Source organism: Gastrolobium bilobum, unplaced genomic scaffold (genome assembly GCF_033153095.1).
Source record: "Gastrolobium bilobum isolate Gb01-03AN ecotype WA unplaced genomic scaffold, APGP_CSIRO_Gbil_v1 utg33108, whole genome shotgun sequence".
NCBI classification, from domain to species: domain Eukaryota; kingdom Viridiplantae; phylum Streptophyta; class Magnoliopsida; order Fabales; family Fabaceae; genus Gastrolobium; species Gastrolobium bilobum.
The window spans coordinates 28,368-46,901 of NW_026898488.1; the positions used below are offsets into that span (position 1 = coordinate 28,368).

The 18,534-nt window shown below is 39.4% G+C and overlaps 1 non-coding gene across 1 annotated transcript; it reads right to left on the minus strand.

Moving 5' to 3' along the window:
• Positions 1 to 18,138: 18,138 nt before the first annotated feature.
• LOC133316745 (U6 spliceosomal RNA) lies at positions 18,139 to 18,239 on the minus strand. Its single transcript, XR_009752245.1, has one exon. It is a non-coding gene; the product is annotated as a U6 spliceosomal RNA (small nuclear RNA).
• Positions 18,240 to 18,534: the final 295 nt, after the last annotated feature.

An 18,534-nucleotide genomic window follows, 5' to 3' on the forward strand; every position in this document is an offset into this window, starting at 1 on the left:
GACATCTCCATGTCTGTAGCTCACGAGGACTTTACCTTGCATCTCCCTGCAAGTAGCTGAGTCGTGCTAGTCTTACCCGAGATAACCAATGCCCATTATGGGTATCTCTAGACTAGGAACATATTTCTAGCAATGGACGTGTTGTGTCATTGAGCCCTCATGATCGTGATCTCTATCACAGATCCTCAATCTGACACCCGTTCCATTCCAAGGGCTTTATCCAGTTACTCATATTCAATATTTGAGACATGCAATATGAAACAATATAAATAATGCTTTTATTCATAAAATTTATTCATAACTAATAAAGAAGTACATGGATCCATCTGACTCTCAGATTGTCTTTAGGACACCTATGTACTAACAATCTCCCACTTGGCCTAGAGCCAATCTGACCGAAATCCATTTCGTAAAGCCTCATAATGACTATCATGTTTTCTATGAGAAACTCCTTTTGTCAGAGAATCGGCTATGTTATCTTTTGTGGGAACATAGTCTATCTTTACATCCATCCTATCAATGATTACTCTAATCATGTGATATCTGCGGAGCACGTGTTTTGATCTTTGATGAGACCTGGGTTCCTTTGCCTGCGCAATAGCACCATTGTTGTCACAATACAATTGTATGGGCTCACTAACGCTGGGAACCACCCCAAGCTCAGTGATGAACTTCTTGATCCACACTGTCTCCTTAGCTGCTTCTAAAGCTGCTAAATATTCAACCTCTGTCATTGAGTCTACTATAGTATCTTGTTTGGAACTTTTCCAAGTCATTGCTCCACCATTTAAGGTGAATACGAACCCTGATTGTGATTTACTATCATCTTTGTCACTTTGGATGCTGGCATCAGTGAAACGCTCATGAACTCCACCATAAACCAGAAATATATCCTCAGTCCTTCTTAAGTACTTGAGGATTGTTTTGACTGTTGTCCAGTGACCCTCTCCAGGGTCTTCCTGGTACCTGCTCATTATGCTTAAAGCATAAGAGACATCTGATTTTGTACAGATCATGACATACATGATGGATCCGATAGCCGAAGCGTATGGTATCTCACTCATGCGATCCTTCTCTTATTGTGTCTTAGGACACATAACCTTATAAAGATGCACGCCATGATTGATAGGATGAAAACCCCTTTTCTTCCCTTCCATACTAAATCTCCTTAGTATTTTGTCAATGTACGTAGATTGGGATAATCACAGTAGCCTCTTAGTTCTATCTCTATAGATCTTTATACCCAGTATATAGGCTGTCTCTCCTAAATCTTTCATGGTGAATCTTTCAGAAAGCAACTCCTTAATTGTTTTTAGTGTAGGGATGTCATTCCCTATTAGCAGTATGTCATCCACATGAAGCACCAAGAAAATAACATTGCTCCCACTAACCTTCTTGTAAACACAAGACTTATCCTTGTTCTTGATGAAACCGTTATTCCTAACAACCTCATCAAAACGAATGTTCCAACTCTGTGATGCTTGTTTTAGCTCATATATTGACCTTTGAAGTTTGCATACCATATACTTTTGGCCTTTGGATTCAAAACCTTCAGGCTGTATCATATACACCTCCTCCTTCAAGAACCCATTCAAGAAGGCAGTCTTAACATCCATTTGCCAAATTTCATAATCATTATATGTTTCTATAGCTAGCATGATCTGAATAGATTTGACCATGGCAACAGGTGAAAAAGTCTCGTCATAGTCAACTCATTGTCTTTAACGATATCCTTTCGCAACCAACCTAGCTTTATAGGTTTGAATGTTGCCATCTGCATCAATCTTTTTCTTAAAGACCGATTTACATCCAATAAGAACCATTCCTTCTGGATGTGGAACCAAGGTCCATACCTAGTTTTGATGCATCGAGTCTATTTCAGACCTTATGGCTTCAAGCCATTTGGAGGAGTCAACATCCTTGACTATCTCCTCATAATTACAAGGTTCCTCATCCTTAACGGTTTCCTGATTCTCAATCACATAACCGTACCTCTCAGGTGGTTGACTAACCCTAGTTGACCTACGAAGTTGTGTGTTTACTTCTCCATTCGAGAAAGTCGCCTGCAGAGCAGACTCGGGTTCCTTAATCTGTTCTTGTGGGCTTTGAACTTCTTCAAGTTCAATTTTACTTGCACTAGCTCCTTGAGAAAGAAGATCCTCTGATGTCAGCACTTTGACATATGCTGGAGATCCCCAAACCTTGAGGTAGCTCAAGTTTGGTCTCTTACCAGTCCATATCTCATATGGAGTGGTCTTAACAGATTTAGAAGGTATCCTATTCAAAAGGTATGCTGTTGTGCTTAAGTTGTACCCAAAATGATTTTGGGAGTTCTGTCTCACTCATCATGGACCTAACCATATCCAATAAGGTTCGGTTCCTCCTTTCGGATACACCATTTGGGTGTGGCGTGCAAGGCACAGTAAACTGTGAGAGAATCCCATTCTCCTTTAGATAATCTTGAAACTCGTTGCTCAGATATTCGCCACCATAATCTAATCGTAATGTCTTAATCATCTTGCATCGTTGTTTCTCTACTTCACTCCTATACTCCTTGAACTTTTCAAAAGCTTCGAATTTATGTCTCATCAGGTATACATACCTAAATCTTGATCTATCATCAGTAAAGGTAATAAAAAAGGAATATCCACCTCTAGCCTTGACAGATATTGGACCACATACATCAGAGTGAATGAGTCCTAATAACTCCCTAGCCCTATGACTCTCAAGCATTTTGGGCTTGGTCTGAGTCATTTTCCCAGCTAGATAAGACTCACAAGGTCTATATGATTCTAAATCCATGGAATCTAGGTGTCTATTTGCATGTAGCCTAGAGAGTCTTGTTTCGTTTTGTGTCCTAGTCTACAATGCCAAAGATAAGATTTATTATCTATCCTAGGTCGTTTCACATTCATAGTGAGGACTTTATTTTCCATTTCTAGAACATATAAGCCATTTACCAAAGAAGCAGTACCAAAAACCAATATCATTCATAATGATAGAAAATTCACTACTCTTAATAGTAAATATAAAACCATCTCGTTCTAAACAAGAAATATAAATAATATTTCTAGAAATGTTAGGAACATAAAGACAATTTTTTAAATGCAGAATAAGGCCCGTACACGAAACAAGGACAACATCTCCAATAGCCAAAGCAACAACTCTTGCTCCATTCCCAACTCGAAGATCCACCTCGTTCTTGTCAAGCTTCCTCGGATTCCTTAGCACCTACAACATATTGCTGATGTGAGGACCACAACAGGTATCCAATACCCATGAAGCCAGGTTAGCACAAGAAAAATTAACATCAATCATGTAAATACCTGAGGTATAAGTATCACCATGCTTCTTTTCCATTACACCTTTGATGTAGTCAGGACATATCCTCTTCCAATGGCCTTTCTTGCCACAATGGAAGCACTCAGCGTCATTTTTATCATTGCTTTTACCTCTGGTCTTGCCCGTCTTCTTATTGTACTTTCCTTTGGGCTTGAGAGGATTGGGCTTCACAAGCTTTTTCTTTTTACCTTTATCCTTGGTCTTGGAAGACCGACCGATAAGAAAAGCTTGTGTCTTATCCTTTTTGATAGACACCTCAACAATAGTTAACATGCTTAACAACTCAGGCAGTGTAACATTCATTGAATGCATGTTATAGTTCATAATCACTGAAAGAAGGAGGAAGTGATGATAGAACTAAGTCATTAATTAATTCAGCATCCATTATGAAGCCTAGACCCTCTAGCTTCTCAATGAGCGCTATCATCTTTAGGACATAGCGGTTAAAAGACATGCCTTCAGTCATCTTGCATAGGAATAATTCCCTAGAGGTCTCATACCTCTCATGCTTATCCTTCTTATCATACAACTCCTTGAGATGAAGGATAATGGAGGGGGCATCCATATGCTCGTGTTGTTTATGCAGCTCGGGTGACATGGATGCCAACATATTATCATCCATGTGTTGCTTGTGGGCCTCGAAATAAAATTCCGCAAACCCATCTTCCCCTTCCTTAGGCGCAATAGGTAAAGCAGCGTCGAGGACATAAGCAACTTTTCCAGCTCGCAGAACAATTCTGACGTTTCAATACCAGTCCATGAAATTAGAACCGGTTAACTTGTTCGTTTCGAGAATAGTACGCAGAGACAAATGACCCGACATATTAAGCTGAATAGGATGTAAAAATAGAATAATTAATATTGTTATGAATAGACCATATTATTAAAGACTTCAAATAAATGGCCCCTCCCACTATTTTGTCTAAGTCAATGACCCTTTTCCTTATTGACCCAGGGCTATTCTTCTTAAGAATTTTCGTAGTAGGTTAAGAGAATGACCGTTTCTTTTAATCCACGTCTGAGACCGCAAGAACAAATTAAATGATGGGTTGATCATTATCAACAGTATCTCATACCTTCTCTTAACATCAGGTTGACAACTCCTTGTCACTTAGTGGTACATCTCATGCAACCAACCTGACACTATTGCCCCAAGTACATAAGCTCGGCTGAGCCTGCAACTTATGCACCTGATCAAGCACAAACCACCATCCTAAGTGTCTCTACACTTCAAGCACTCATCTTACCTAACGAAATCGTGGGTCCCAACTGAGTTGTAGAGACCACATCGTCGAAGGGATTCAATTTGTACCGACGGTGGTAGGCAATCATGCACTTAATAATTGTTCCTTTTAAGGGTTCCTTTTCTTTTATTAGGGATTTACCAAGTCTCATTAAACGCGCATATTGTACTACCATGCTAGTCGTTGCCCTATGTCATACATCTACAACATACTATACTAGTCGCTTTTGGACATGCATAATAGAAATATACATACGCAATTTTATGACATGAGTACTAGTCGCTTTGACATACACGCATACATTCATAGGCAAAGTAAATCACATTTATTTTGGGATAGTCATGGTACTCCTGCCATCTTCTCCCATCATGCTCCTTAAGCCGCAGCTCCTCCATGCCTAAAATGCCATTAGCCTAATTTCTAATTACATATTAATTCAAGAAACCCCAAGTTACATTTGGGGGGAGTAAGGTGAGAAAAGAATTTAAACAAAAGTAAAAGAAAGACAATGCATACAAGCCTTGTTTACCAAAATTAAATTACGACAATTAAAATTTAATTTTGGGCACCATGACCATCCCCTTCCTTTATTTACACCTGAAAAGTTAGTAACCAAACAAGCGCAAAAATATACTAAATATATTCTATGCTTTTACATGGACATATTAACTTTTAACATATCCAAAAATTCAAAATTTTATGCAAAGATCATATTTTTACCGAATAAAAAATTAAAGATCAAATCTTTATTTGATCAAAATGTCAAAGATCATATCTTTAACCAACAAAATGCAAAGTTCACATTTTTAATCGACTAAAATGTCAAAGATCAAATCTTTAACCAACCAAAACATAAAAGTCACATTTTTAACTGATTAAAACGTCAAAGATCAAATCTTTAACCAACCAAAACATAAAGGTCACATTTTTAACTGATTAAAACATCAAAGATCAAATCTTTAATGAATCAAAATGTAAAAATCGCATTTTTAACCGAAAAAAAGTACCATAGCTTGTCGATAATAAAGCAACAAGCTCTGATACCACTTGTAAGTTGCCTTTGTAGGCCATGAACATGAAAGAGGGAAAAATTATATATATTTTTTATGCGGAAGAAGCAACCTTTGCCCACCCTCAATCATGTTTAACCCATGAATCATGCAATAGACATGTTAGGGTTTAAAGTAAATACCTTTATTCTGATTATTATTCCTGATCAAATGCGTTCTTGTTCAATGGAGGTTGCTAGACTCAAGAGAAGAATAGAGATTGGGTAGTGCCTTTGGTTATTCCAAGAGAGAGATAGCCGCCAAATTGATGTGTGTGTTGGCTAAGGTTTCAGTGGAGAAAATTAGAGATGAAGAAGAGATACAAAACTAAGGAATATTCAACTCTACACTCGTACAATACCAAACACAGCAGAATCACAATCTGTTATGGACCAATTAACATATCAATATTCAACTCTACACTCGTACAATATAAAGACAACGCCTTTCCATACGTTCCATGTCTTTAGGCTTCTCACAAAGCCACAAGCCCTTAATCACTTAGATTTTGACTTACATTAATTATTACAGAAGTTCAACTTCATCAACATAGGGTCCACGAACCCATAACTCAGTTCTGTATGAACAGTGCAGCTACTGTTCTTCGAAAACCCAAAATATCCGGATATATGTCGGGGGCATATCCGGACATCAATATCCGGATATCTCTCTGCCAATATTCGGATATCAATATCCAGGTATTCAGATCCCCATATCCGGATATCAATATCCGGATATTTCGCGACAGAATGCAGTTCTGCATTTCGCGAGATATCCTTCCCAAAGGTGGTTCATTTCATGCATACAGAAGCTCAAACATGGGATTTAAGGTGTGTTTAACATTACCCAACCTAAGGTTATTATCTTAAGTTCATTACATGCATCAAGGTTTCACTTTTAACTAAGAAAGCTCAATGACAAGGGTGGTGATCATACCACAAGCTCAAAATAGAGCAAGAAGATGCTCTTGGAGCTCTCCCTTCAACTCCAAAGATGCTGACTTGCTAGGGTACGAAAATGGCACACCCCCAAGGCTCCTCCTCACCAAAAAAGGCTTCTTGGACCAACACCAACAAGATACAAGCTCACAACCAACTCAAACAATAAAGTCAGCCCCACAACTCTACACACAGTAACTGGACATCCAGAAAAAGGCTACCTCCCACCCTCACAATGCTACACACAAGTGTTTACAAGGACAAAGTGTGAAGAATCAAGCAAAAGATGGCAACTTGGCTCACAAGAGGTGGAGGAAGACAATGGAACGGTGTTTTCTGGTCAGTCACCCAAGGCGTCTCACATAGGATAATGTATGGCCTAGGGTTTTGGGCCAAAAAGTTATATTTATAGCCTAGTAAGTTTTAATCGCACTGTATTAGCACTAATTGATACACTTATCATTTTGATCCCAAACTTTGGAATCTGAACCTACTCATTTTTCTAAGATTTATGATATTTTATTTTATTTTTCACAGCACCTTTCTGGTACGCGCTTTTCCATAGCCAGTATCAATTCTGGCACCAGTTCTCATTATTTTAACTTGAAACTTGAAATCACAGTCCTATATAAAATTCTAGTAATATAAAATCACTTTTCATAATTTTCTGGGATACTTCGCCGGTACGCACTTATACCGCAAGCAGAACCAGTATCTGCACTTTTCGTCAGAAAAGCAACTTTCAGCATTATTACTCACTTACTATAATTATTAAAGCCTCAATATAATTATTAGGGTCAATAATGGAATTATTTCCTAATTCTTACATTTAATTAATTAATTTCCTTAATTAACGGTGCAGGTTCTTACAATTCCCATCTCGGATCTGAATGCGTTCAGATCCCAATCCCCTCAGCTCCAGTAAGCATTGCTCCAAATCTTGCATTCTCCTTGTGTTTTCCTCTTGAATTCTCCTGAAATCTTCTCGTCATTGGAGGTTGCTGCGATTCTCCATATCCTCCATCCGTCGTATAATGGCGGCAAATGCGTTTTGAGCAAGGCGGGAGTCATGATCTGCAGTTTGCGCAACGCGGGAAGCTGCGTCCGCAGGATTGTAAAAGAAGAGGAGGATGTGGAGCTGGGTTCGCAACCCGATTGCGGGGGGCTGGCATAGAGGAAGTGTCTAAGACGTCCTCGCTGACATAGACCGCATCATAGTCCACTTCATTTTCTGGTTAGTTCTGAGGTTGATTTACTTCTTCCAGAACAGGATCCAATGGATGATTGGGAGGCTGTGGCTGTTGGTTGTTACTCCTTGTACGAATTGCTATCGTTAGTCGAGATTGTGGGAATATCAAATTTACTGATTTCCCACAGACGGTGCCAGTGTTCTATCTTAGAGACAGAGATGTCTAGCCTAGTGGACTAGTATATTACACTTGGATCAAGTGCCCTCTCCAAGGTATCTATGAATAAGATACCCTTGAGTCAAGTAGATCACTGTGCACAGAGGAACTATAACAACTTTGACAAAGGGGGTGTGTGAGCACGCATAGTGACAGCATAACAGTCAGAGAGAAAGCTTCGCGTACCTGTAGGTTTTACCTTCTATTTATAAAGTTTACCTGTGGATAGTGGATTCTGGACCTTTAGTGCCTCTGATGATGGCCCATGCCTGTCAATTATGTTTTCGTATTAGGATTAATATCTTTGATAGATATCCTCCATGATCAAGCGCGATACAAGGCAAGATGAACCTCACATAGGGTCAAACTCCTTAAGCGCGACACGTTCGGCATACATCATGTACAAATCGCGATGACATCACAAGTCAAAAACATGCTAAAGGTATGCAAAATATATGCATTATAACTTATAAACTGTATAACCATGCAGAACACAATTATGAAACTCTCAAGCACCCATACAAAATATGGACCATAGTTCCAAATAAAGGAACTTCCAATCACAAGGATCCCCTCACAAGGACTTTCCAAATTAACAGGATCCTACAAATAAAGGATTCCTCTACGAACAACCACGATCTTCTAAAGACCATCGTGGTTCTCTACATACTAGCGCAATAAAAGCAGGATAACCTTTACTTGGGTCACAACCCCTTCTAAGGCACGACACCCCCAGACGCATACCAAAAACAGAGGTATGCAAACTATATGCGTTATGAATTGATAAAACTCGTTGCAGATATGGTTCTCAAAGTGCCATACAAAGAAAGAGAAGAAGGAAGAGAAGGGTAATACATCATCCATGCCGTCAAACCAAATATCGTCGTATATGAAAAAACATCATCGTTTCGGAGCAATGGGAGATACTCCCCTCAAAACATCATTGTTTTAGAGCACTTGGGGACACTCCCCTTACAGACCAAAAAACTCATAACAAATATTTAAGCAGAAATTAAACTGTCTGGATAGACATATCCTGAGGATCATCGTTATCTTCAGCGCGATCTTCACTCGCAATGGGAGGCCCTTGAGGGGTTGGTTCTTCCAAGGACGGCACGATAGTATCAGTATCCATCGCACTGACTAGCTCCACTGGAACCTCTTGGTCTTGATCATTAAGCGTCATCAGTTGGCCATCTTTGAAATAATGGAAGTAATGCACATTCTCCAGTTTGGAGGAAGGATTGAAAAAGCGCACTTGCTCCATTATGTTAGCAAAGGTTCCCTCAGCCTCCTTTTCAAATAAACCCTGATACTTCTTAACCTCACTGGTCAAGAACTCCTTATCCTAGGCCCAGGTATCAGCGTCTCTTTCTAGCTCTGCGACACGCTTATTCAGATCAGCTTTCTCCGCCTCCAAACCCTTATTGGAGGTCGTCACCGTCTTTAAGGCGCTATCCTTATCCTCCACTACTTTCTTCAATTTGGCTACTTCCTCCTCAGACTTCTTCAATTTTGATTCAAAGTCAGCATTTTTACCCTTCAGCTCATCAATGCGCTCCTTCAGGAAATCCATCGAGCCTGCTACATGGAATGAAGTTAATCATTACAAGCACAATATTATATAAATCAAAAACATACAGCAGCAAGTGACTTACCAGGCACAGACATAATAAACTGGTTCGCTACGCTCAGATTTACAGAGGTCGACAACCATTGATCTCTAGATAGCACTTCAATACGAGGACCAACTTCTCTACCCTTAGCATATATGTTTCTGTCAAATCCCCAGCCATCACCAACATAGACAAGGCCCGGCCACTTTACATTGGGCTGTCCGGCTATTTCTTCAAACGATCTTTTCTTCCCCCTCGCAGTGTCTTCCACCACTACTTCAGGAGGTACGATGCCCTGGGAGGCAGAAGGAGGACCTACGGGCTTTAACGACGACTTTAATCGCGCGGCAGCATGCCCACTCGATTCCGCCATAGCAGCAGCAGCAGACGCAGTAGGCTGGGGGGAGGCGGAGGAACCCGCAATAGCGGCGCGGTTGGCCGCTATCTTCTCCAATCTACTCAGCGACGCCGCCATTGAACTATCTGCAACAAGTATAAAAGAGCAGCATTCGCGTTAGAAATATCCAAACACTTTTTAACATAAAAGTTATACATGGTTCTTTCTACAGAAGCTTGGCAAACTAATAGAAGTGAATTACCCAAAAAAGCTCGGATATCATCATCCGAATACTCATTCAAAATTGTATACGTGCTCAGCGAGCCTGTCTCTGAAGCTTCACCAGCAATATTACTCAGAGTAGTCACAGTCTTCTGCTCCATGTCACTCAAATCGTCAAAATTATAACTTAGGCTAGAACCTTCCATGAATGCTCAGTCCAGTACAAAGGAAAGATGGGAATCCCATCTCCCCCTAGGAAAAAAGGGGTGGTATCTTTCGCTGGGAGAATTTTGAAGTATTCTGTGATCCACTTATTAATCTTCCTACAGTACGACTCACAGAACTTCACCTTACTCCTGAACGACATCCAGCTTGAACGCGGCCCCATCACGCTAAACATATACAAAAACGACTCTACTGATTGAAAAAGGTCATAGGCCTTGCAAACCATCTCATACACTCTGATAAAGCCCCAGGCATTGGGGGTCAGTTGGGAAGGCGCCACATTCAAATGCACCAATAATTTACAAAAAAAAATAGGAAAAAGGGAAAACAAACTCCTATGGATAAAAAGAAATAGGAGTACATCATGATAAAATGTCGGGTTGATCCCTCTGCCCGCGCAGAACAAACGCGCTCATTCTTCGGGATTACTGATAACACATATTTTGTTACACTTATTTATTACTCTTGGTTGGTATTTTTAGGTTTTATTTGAATTAAATAAAGGTCTTTTGGGTCAAATCAGAATTATAGATTTTAATTGGGTTTAATTGATTTTCGTCATAATTTTCCAAATTTACACTACTTTCGTATTTTGACCATATCTCACTCTACAGATGTCCAATTGACTCCGTTCTTGTTGTGTTTTGCCGCTAACAGATAGGCTACAATCTCTATTTCAGCTACTGAAGCCCAATTCGGACGGAAAGATGGTCAAAACCTGAGCCCAAGATGGACATGTTTTGCTGGAAATTTATTTTGACGTTTTGACTTAAGTTATAATTTTGAACCCAATGTACATGAAGCCGAGAGCCATTAATTCTGTTTTGTTTCCTTTTATTTTGGGTTGAATTTGTAGAGCCCGAAGCCCAGCTTGATTAGGGGTTAAAAAGGCGAGAGTAGGGACCTTGTGGAACATCTTTCATTTGAGTTTGAATTTTACAGTTTTGAAATTAATATAATTTTCGTCTTTTTTCTTTAATCAACCCAAGGGTTGAGGATTCCATGGTTGAATCCTGAGGACCTGCGCCTCATTTTGAACCAAATTCGTTTCTCTTTCCCACTCGGTTTGACATCGTGCGATTGTGGGTGTTCAATCTGAGATACGCGATTGCGTTCTTAGGAAAGAGATTAACCATTAGAATTAATGGTTAGGTTGATTAAGCCAATGAACTCAAGTCGAACGGGTTGATACTCCGCGATTGCGCGAGTAGACGCGCCGTATTCGACCAAACGCTAAGTGATCGCTTAGAGTGGGTTCTCAATTGAAAATAACGATTCTGATTCAATTGAGATCAATCACGATTTGGTAATTATTTGTCCAATGATGGATATCCTTGGAATCCTAATTCTTGAGTTGATTGCTTTTAATTTGATTACTTTTTATTTTATTTTATTTCCGTTTAAATTTACAATCATATTAACCCCCCCCCCCCCAATTTTAGTTTCCGTTTTTCTTTAGTTTCTGTTTCTCCTTATTTTCTCTTTTCATTTAGTTTCCATTTTCATTTGGTTTCCATTTTATTTTTATTTTTATAACTGAGCGATTAAGATCCTTGAAAACTCCTTGAGAGACGACTTAGGTTGACGCTTTACTACAAATTTTTAATAAACCTAATTTAATTAATTTGCGCGAGTTCGACAGCTCGTGTCAACGACATCAACTTCCCACTGATCGTCAAGGGCTTTGTCAGGAGTCAGGTGGATCGTGGTTGTTACCTCCGCCAGCTCTCCAGGAGAACAAAACACAAATTCGGTATCCAGCACCGTATCTACTACCCAACTTAAGGATTCCTTATCTCTCAGGTTCCGCCTCACAGGGGACTCGTCCTCAGGGTCAAATTGGACGACTTTCTTCTTAGACGAAAGGTTCAACTTTTGTTTCTTCTTCTCGGTAGCACCTCGCTTCTCGGTAGCACCGCGTCTCGCCATTATTTCCTTAATTTGGGGAGACACAAAATCTGATTCAGAAGAATAAGAATCAGTTGAAGAATACAGATTAGCAGAAGCAGAGGCAGCAAATGCAAATTTATAATCATCAAATTTCCTTTTCTTAAAAGGATACTACGTTTAACGGTAAGGGACTAGGACTCTTCTGACCATAAGGCTCTCGCGCGATAGAACAGGAAGAATCGCGCGATGAATTTAGAGAAGGCGATTTAGGGCTTCTCGAATCAGCTGACTTATAGCTATCCTCAGTACTCGAGGAAGAGTCACTCGATATCAAAATCGGCCCAGTCATTTTCAAAGCAACTTGGGGAAACAAAGACGAACTTTGTGGAGAAAATACTTGCTCGCGATTATGACATCGCGAAGACGAACCTACTTCAAACCTACGAACAGAGGGAAACGTCTGTCATTTCCACAAGCCTTGGGACAGGGAGCTACACACTTATCAGTAGACCGCACTCCCCTGATTCCCAAAGACCGTGACCTAGGTAACAATCTTGAAGCGAACCAGACCGTTCGAAAAATATGATAAAATCCGTACATTTGTGATTATCAGACATGACTCAAGCACGAGGAAGGAACATTACTAAAATTGATGTACAAACCAGTAGCAAAAGTAAAGGAAGAAGAAGAACACACCTGAGATTTATACTTCGGCTTAGCAGAACCACGAGCAGGATGTGTCGACACCGGAAATGCAGAACAAAGGCACTGAGGAGCAAATGATTTTTTCACAAATAGCAACGAAGTGTATTTCCCTCCAAATCGACAAAGGCTCGACACAAATACGAAAGGTTCTCTCTAACGGATAGTCCAAAAGGCATCAAAACGTGTTAAGCTAAACGGTTTTTAGGGGACACGTGGCAAGAAGGGGAAGCGTTTTCACTCCGAAAACCACCCACGCTTACCCCTAAACACCCACGTAACGACACTGGCATTTAATGCTTCCGACACTTAAACGTCTAATCCACCGTTCTTAAGCGGCTAACACTCATGGTGGTACTTTGACATGATTATCGCGGCAAGTAGAAAAGACAAATCAGTTGTACACTACCGCGCTTCGAACAGCATAAAGCTCACGGCTTTGCCACATGACAAAACCGCAAGCTAGGGGGCAACTGATCCGGATAAAATACAGGCCCAATAGAGGCCCAATGACATACGGAGAAGCCCAATCCATCAAGGACTCGGAACTAGAGAACGGTAGACAACGCGTGTCAGCCGCGATGCCCCCACCGCGACAGATAAGACGCGATACCCCTATCGCGGATGAAACCCCTTCTAGGGAGCAAACTTAAAGTCCAAGGCAAACCCACCGCGCCTTTATGCCAACAGACAACGGACAGCTCCAGCTTACCGCGACTCTACCACTAGACATCAGAGATGATGAGGCTACCTAGGTCCCATTACTGACTTGCAGTCCAAGGCTGGCCACTCAAAGTCCAAGCCGCCTCACTAAGGCGGCATCATAAACACTATAAAAGCAAACGATACAACATCAAGGTACGATCATCCTTTACATTAACAACATAAAACTTCTGCCTCTGATACTGACTTAAGCATCAGAGTGTCTTTGCAGGTAACCCCCCTCCCCCCAATTTGGTGTTAGCGTGCCAACATAAAGGACAAAGGCAAAGTACGATCCAATACACAACTCCAAGCCCAGACCAAGAACTTCGCAGACTACTCAACCGTGTGTGATTAGGCTCAATACATATTGGCCAGTCCATAGTGTATTTGGTCTGATCACCATCATTTAACATAATTAGCAGCTTATAATCATGTACAGAAATAAGAGCAACTTCTTAAATAAAATGCTTGAAAGTATCTTCCCAATCATTTTTGTACATGAAAACATACAAGTCGCAACAAAAATTTATTATTTTTCTTACTATTGATTCAAATGTCTAGCGCAAAGATTATTCGTAGTGGAACGCTTTCAGTGGGAGGAAAAAAAACAAAAGAAAAATGTTGGGCCATTATGCGAATTGATTGAATATTTAATATATAAGGTAAACATTCACAAATTTTTGGGTGAAAAAAAAAAGAAAACAAGAAGTTATATCTAGCCAGCAGATTTTATGCAGATTTTTGTGTGTGTTTTTAGCATATTTTGATTTTTTTATATTTTAGAATTTTTTTATTTTGAGCGGGTTGTCCCACAGCCCGCAGCCCATTCATAAAACGGGATGGGTTGCTAAGTTCAGCCCATTTTATCAAAATGGGCTGGGCTGGCCCGGCTCATTTTGGGCGGGCTGGGGCGGGCGGGCTCGTATTGCCAGCCATAATCTTTTGGCCTACCAAATAACTATTTTTAGTAACATTCCCGGAAAATTCATTTTCCTAACATATTTCTGGGAATCATATCCTCTGCCAAACGCTCCCTTAGTATCTAACATATTTTAGGATTTAATGTTTCTACGATGAATGTAGATAAGTTATTTACATTCGCTCTCAAAACGACATCATTTTGTGTTGAAAAATTAAAAAATTATAATTAAAAAGACTATTATAACCCTGAAATAAATTATAATTTCAAAAATACCTTGATTTCCGCCTTAAAATGAACTCGTTTTGGGCTCAATGTAGATAAGTTATCTACTGTTCTGGGAGATCCATGCAACCCAGGCCCAATGTCACAGGCCCAATAGCCTAAAAGCACCCATGTCAGCCCTACAGGCTAGAAACCACTGACCTCCCTCACCTCCTGTTTCCCGACAGGAATGTTCCCAAGGTAAGATACTTAAATGTCTTACCTAAGGATCAGACACCTGCAAGAAGATCCTTCCAAACCCCTAAATAGAAGATATCCTCTTGCAGAGCCAGGACAGCAATTGCCACCACGCTAACAGGGGGTATCATCCATGCGACAACCGAAAGGCAGATGACCCAAAATCTCCCAAGAAGAGTTGACTCTCCTCACCTACCCCGTGTGAGATGGACTCCTCCTCCTCCTATAAATAACCCACCCAACCCCCCCCCCCCCTACCACCAGGGGGAATAAGCAAAGGTACCGTTACTCTGATCTTTTACATAGCCTAGTCTTATCACACACAAATCACCATCCCCCTTGTCCCCTCCCCTTCCTGTTTGATACTTGGGACATGGCTGGCTAGCTTGGTCTGTTTACTCCCATTCTGGGAACATAGTGGGCTGATAGAATCCAACGGTACATCTACATTGACTATAGAAAAAGTGAACCCTATATTTTATATAACAAATTGAACTCCAATTAAACCTATCGATCTTGAACATCAAATTTTCAGGTTCAATTTGATTATATAATCAAGTGTTTAAAATATTTCAACTAGTTATTACTACCAATTCGAGCTGAACCTGCATCTATCGAGCTTTTCAATTCGACAGCGTTCTCTAAAATCAGGAACTGGTTATGGTAAAACCAATTCAATTTCTGGTCACCATAGAGAAAATCATCAATCCTAGAGACACCACAAGCGTTTCTCGATTAGTTTAAATAATTAATCCATTGGAGCATAAGCCAAATTACACAGAAGTGTCAATCTTAAAAATAAACTGGCTATTGGTAGCATTACACTTGTCATCTGCCAAACCATATCCCAACAGGAAAGATGCAGCATCCGTATATACCTGTATTATGAAACCATGCCCAAGGAAATTTTGCCAGTCCACATACAAGAAATAAAATTGTTGGGAAAAGTGTAAAAGACAGAGGAAATATTTTCTTTAAGGCTCAACATGCTTCATTTCTCATTCAGACAATAATTCAAGTTACAAAATATGTAACTCCACAAGAAATATATAAAGACAATTAACACCACTAAAAACACACATAACTCCTTCAGAAACATAAAAGACACATAACATTTAAACTAAAACAGTAAAAACAGCTTTAGCATTTAAACTAAATTAAAATAGCACATTATTGTAATAAAAATGTTCAGATATAAAAATTTACATTCATGAAAATAAAACGTGTATTCTGCAAATAATATCAATTGAGCTTCCAAAAGCAGTTCTTACCTAAATGGTGGGCACAAGTAATTTAATTATTTTTTTAGGAGGATAAGAGATCCTTGTGAAAAAAGAAAAAAGCAACAAAAAGAGAAAAAAAAAAAAAACATGAATGAATTAAAGCTTCCCAATCCCTCATCATATCTGTACGGGTAAAACTCCCCTAAAAAGGCCATGATCTTTACACAAGTGGAAGTCAAACGCCTAATGTTGTACTAGAGACATAACTCATTCAAAGAAATCTCCTTAAAAGATGCATGGATTATCCTGTGAAAAATCTTTAGCTTCATAATTACTTTGTGTTTACTATGACAAAAATGCCTTAATGCTCACAGGATTAAGAATACAGTCCAAAAAGTCATCTTTCAAGCAGTGATCTGCATAATGAAGAGTTTGAGAAGTCATCCATCTAGTTTTATTTTTACCATGCCATGTAATTTCTGAGGAATCACCTAAGCAACTACCTTCAAGACTCCTGCCATATCTTTTTCCATTTAGTTAGTTGAACATCTTTGATGTCGATCATTATTGAAGAATTGCTTTCTTGGCTACACATCACTATAATCTTTTTGTTTAAAACTTGTGTTGTTCTTTCCTGAATCTGCCATAAAGCCCTTCTAGCTTACAATTCTAAATTTGCCAGAGCTATTCACAGCACCTAAACAATCACCGATATGGTCCTCTCATTATGTCATTGCTTGAAAATCATTGGAAGCCTTACATACTATGAACCTATAACTCATCTGATTTCCAGACCCTAACTATCGGGCATTAAATAATTCAATTAATCTTACATCCCATTTCAATTTGCCTATCACAGCTAAACCACATCTATACTACATCACATGCAACAAGTTGAACATCTGAATTGGTTGTAGGCATGAAATCAACAGAATGAAATAGGAATATTCAGTGGGATAATGCCATATATATATGGTGGAAAAAACAGATATACAGGGCCTTGCATTTATGGTTATTGTAGAGCAGATTTTAGGAACACAGGTACTCATTTAAGGGAATATTTAACTCTGTCCGTGTAGTATTACACTTTTCTAGATTCAACTATAATATTTGACTTATTCCGGCTGTGTCAGATATGTAAACAAACAACAATAAAATAAATCAATGGAGAAGTATGAATAGACAGACAACTGCATGCACAGACACAATCTAATTACATTACACGAGTAAAAAACTTCATTTAAGTCAAAGAAGATAGGATTTACTCCATACTATAGTCACCATATCTTAATTTTGTACAAAACTTACTTCTCAAGTTTTATATAAACACTAGTGGCAGCACGAAACAGATCAAAGGTCAATTGTTCTCTTCCATCCTCTTCAAGAATTGTACATGCATCTGTATATAGATGAATAGCTTCTTCAGACATACCATTTACACCCTCAATCTATAGTCCTTGGTGGAGGTACCCTATGTTTCTTTCTAACCAGGTATCAGATCAAGGGTATAAAAACCAATGGATTTCTTGATGGGGCTCATGATTGTAGGAACTATTTCACTACCTTGAGACATCAAATTGACAATGGAAAATTCTTTAACAGTGGATAGAATTTTCTTTAAACATTACTAATTAAATGAAGTGGACCAAAGAGACACACAAATGAAAAATTATGCTCTCAAAGTGAAAGCACTTACTGTGGATATAGGGCAGAGAAAATCGCACTAAAACATGAATTCTAAAGAAATATGGGGGCTGAGAAATCCAAATGAAAGTGTACATCCCTCTTCCTCACACAAGTAAAGTATCCATAACAACTAGAAAATCTTGTGTATTCGCATTCCACAGTTTACCACTGAAAATGACTTTTACATGTACTCGCTTGGATAGGGTTCATGAACAGGGGCCATGCTAATCTTCTCTGTATCGTTCCAATTTTATCGGAAGTCCCCGAAGGGACACTCATTGCATGTGGCCTCGGCTATATATTCTGACAAGTTTTTGTAGTGTTTAGCGGTGTGGGACTTCTGACATCCAGTACAGGTGCTATAGCCAAAACAATGGAGGATGTCTCACATACACATTTCGCTCAAGTTCTTAGCTCTCAGTCCTTTACTCCTTTTCACTTGATTGTAAAGAACAAGAAACCTTGTACTAAAAAAAAAACAAGAAACCGCTTCAATAAGTGGGAACGAAAATCTGGTGTCAAGAGTTAGCGACATTTGTTTAACATAAATCATTTTGGGCCAGAGCAG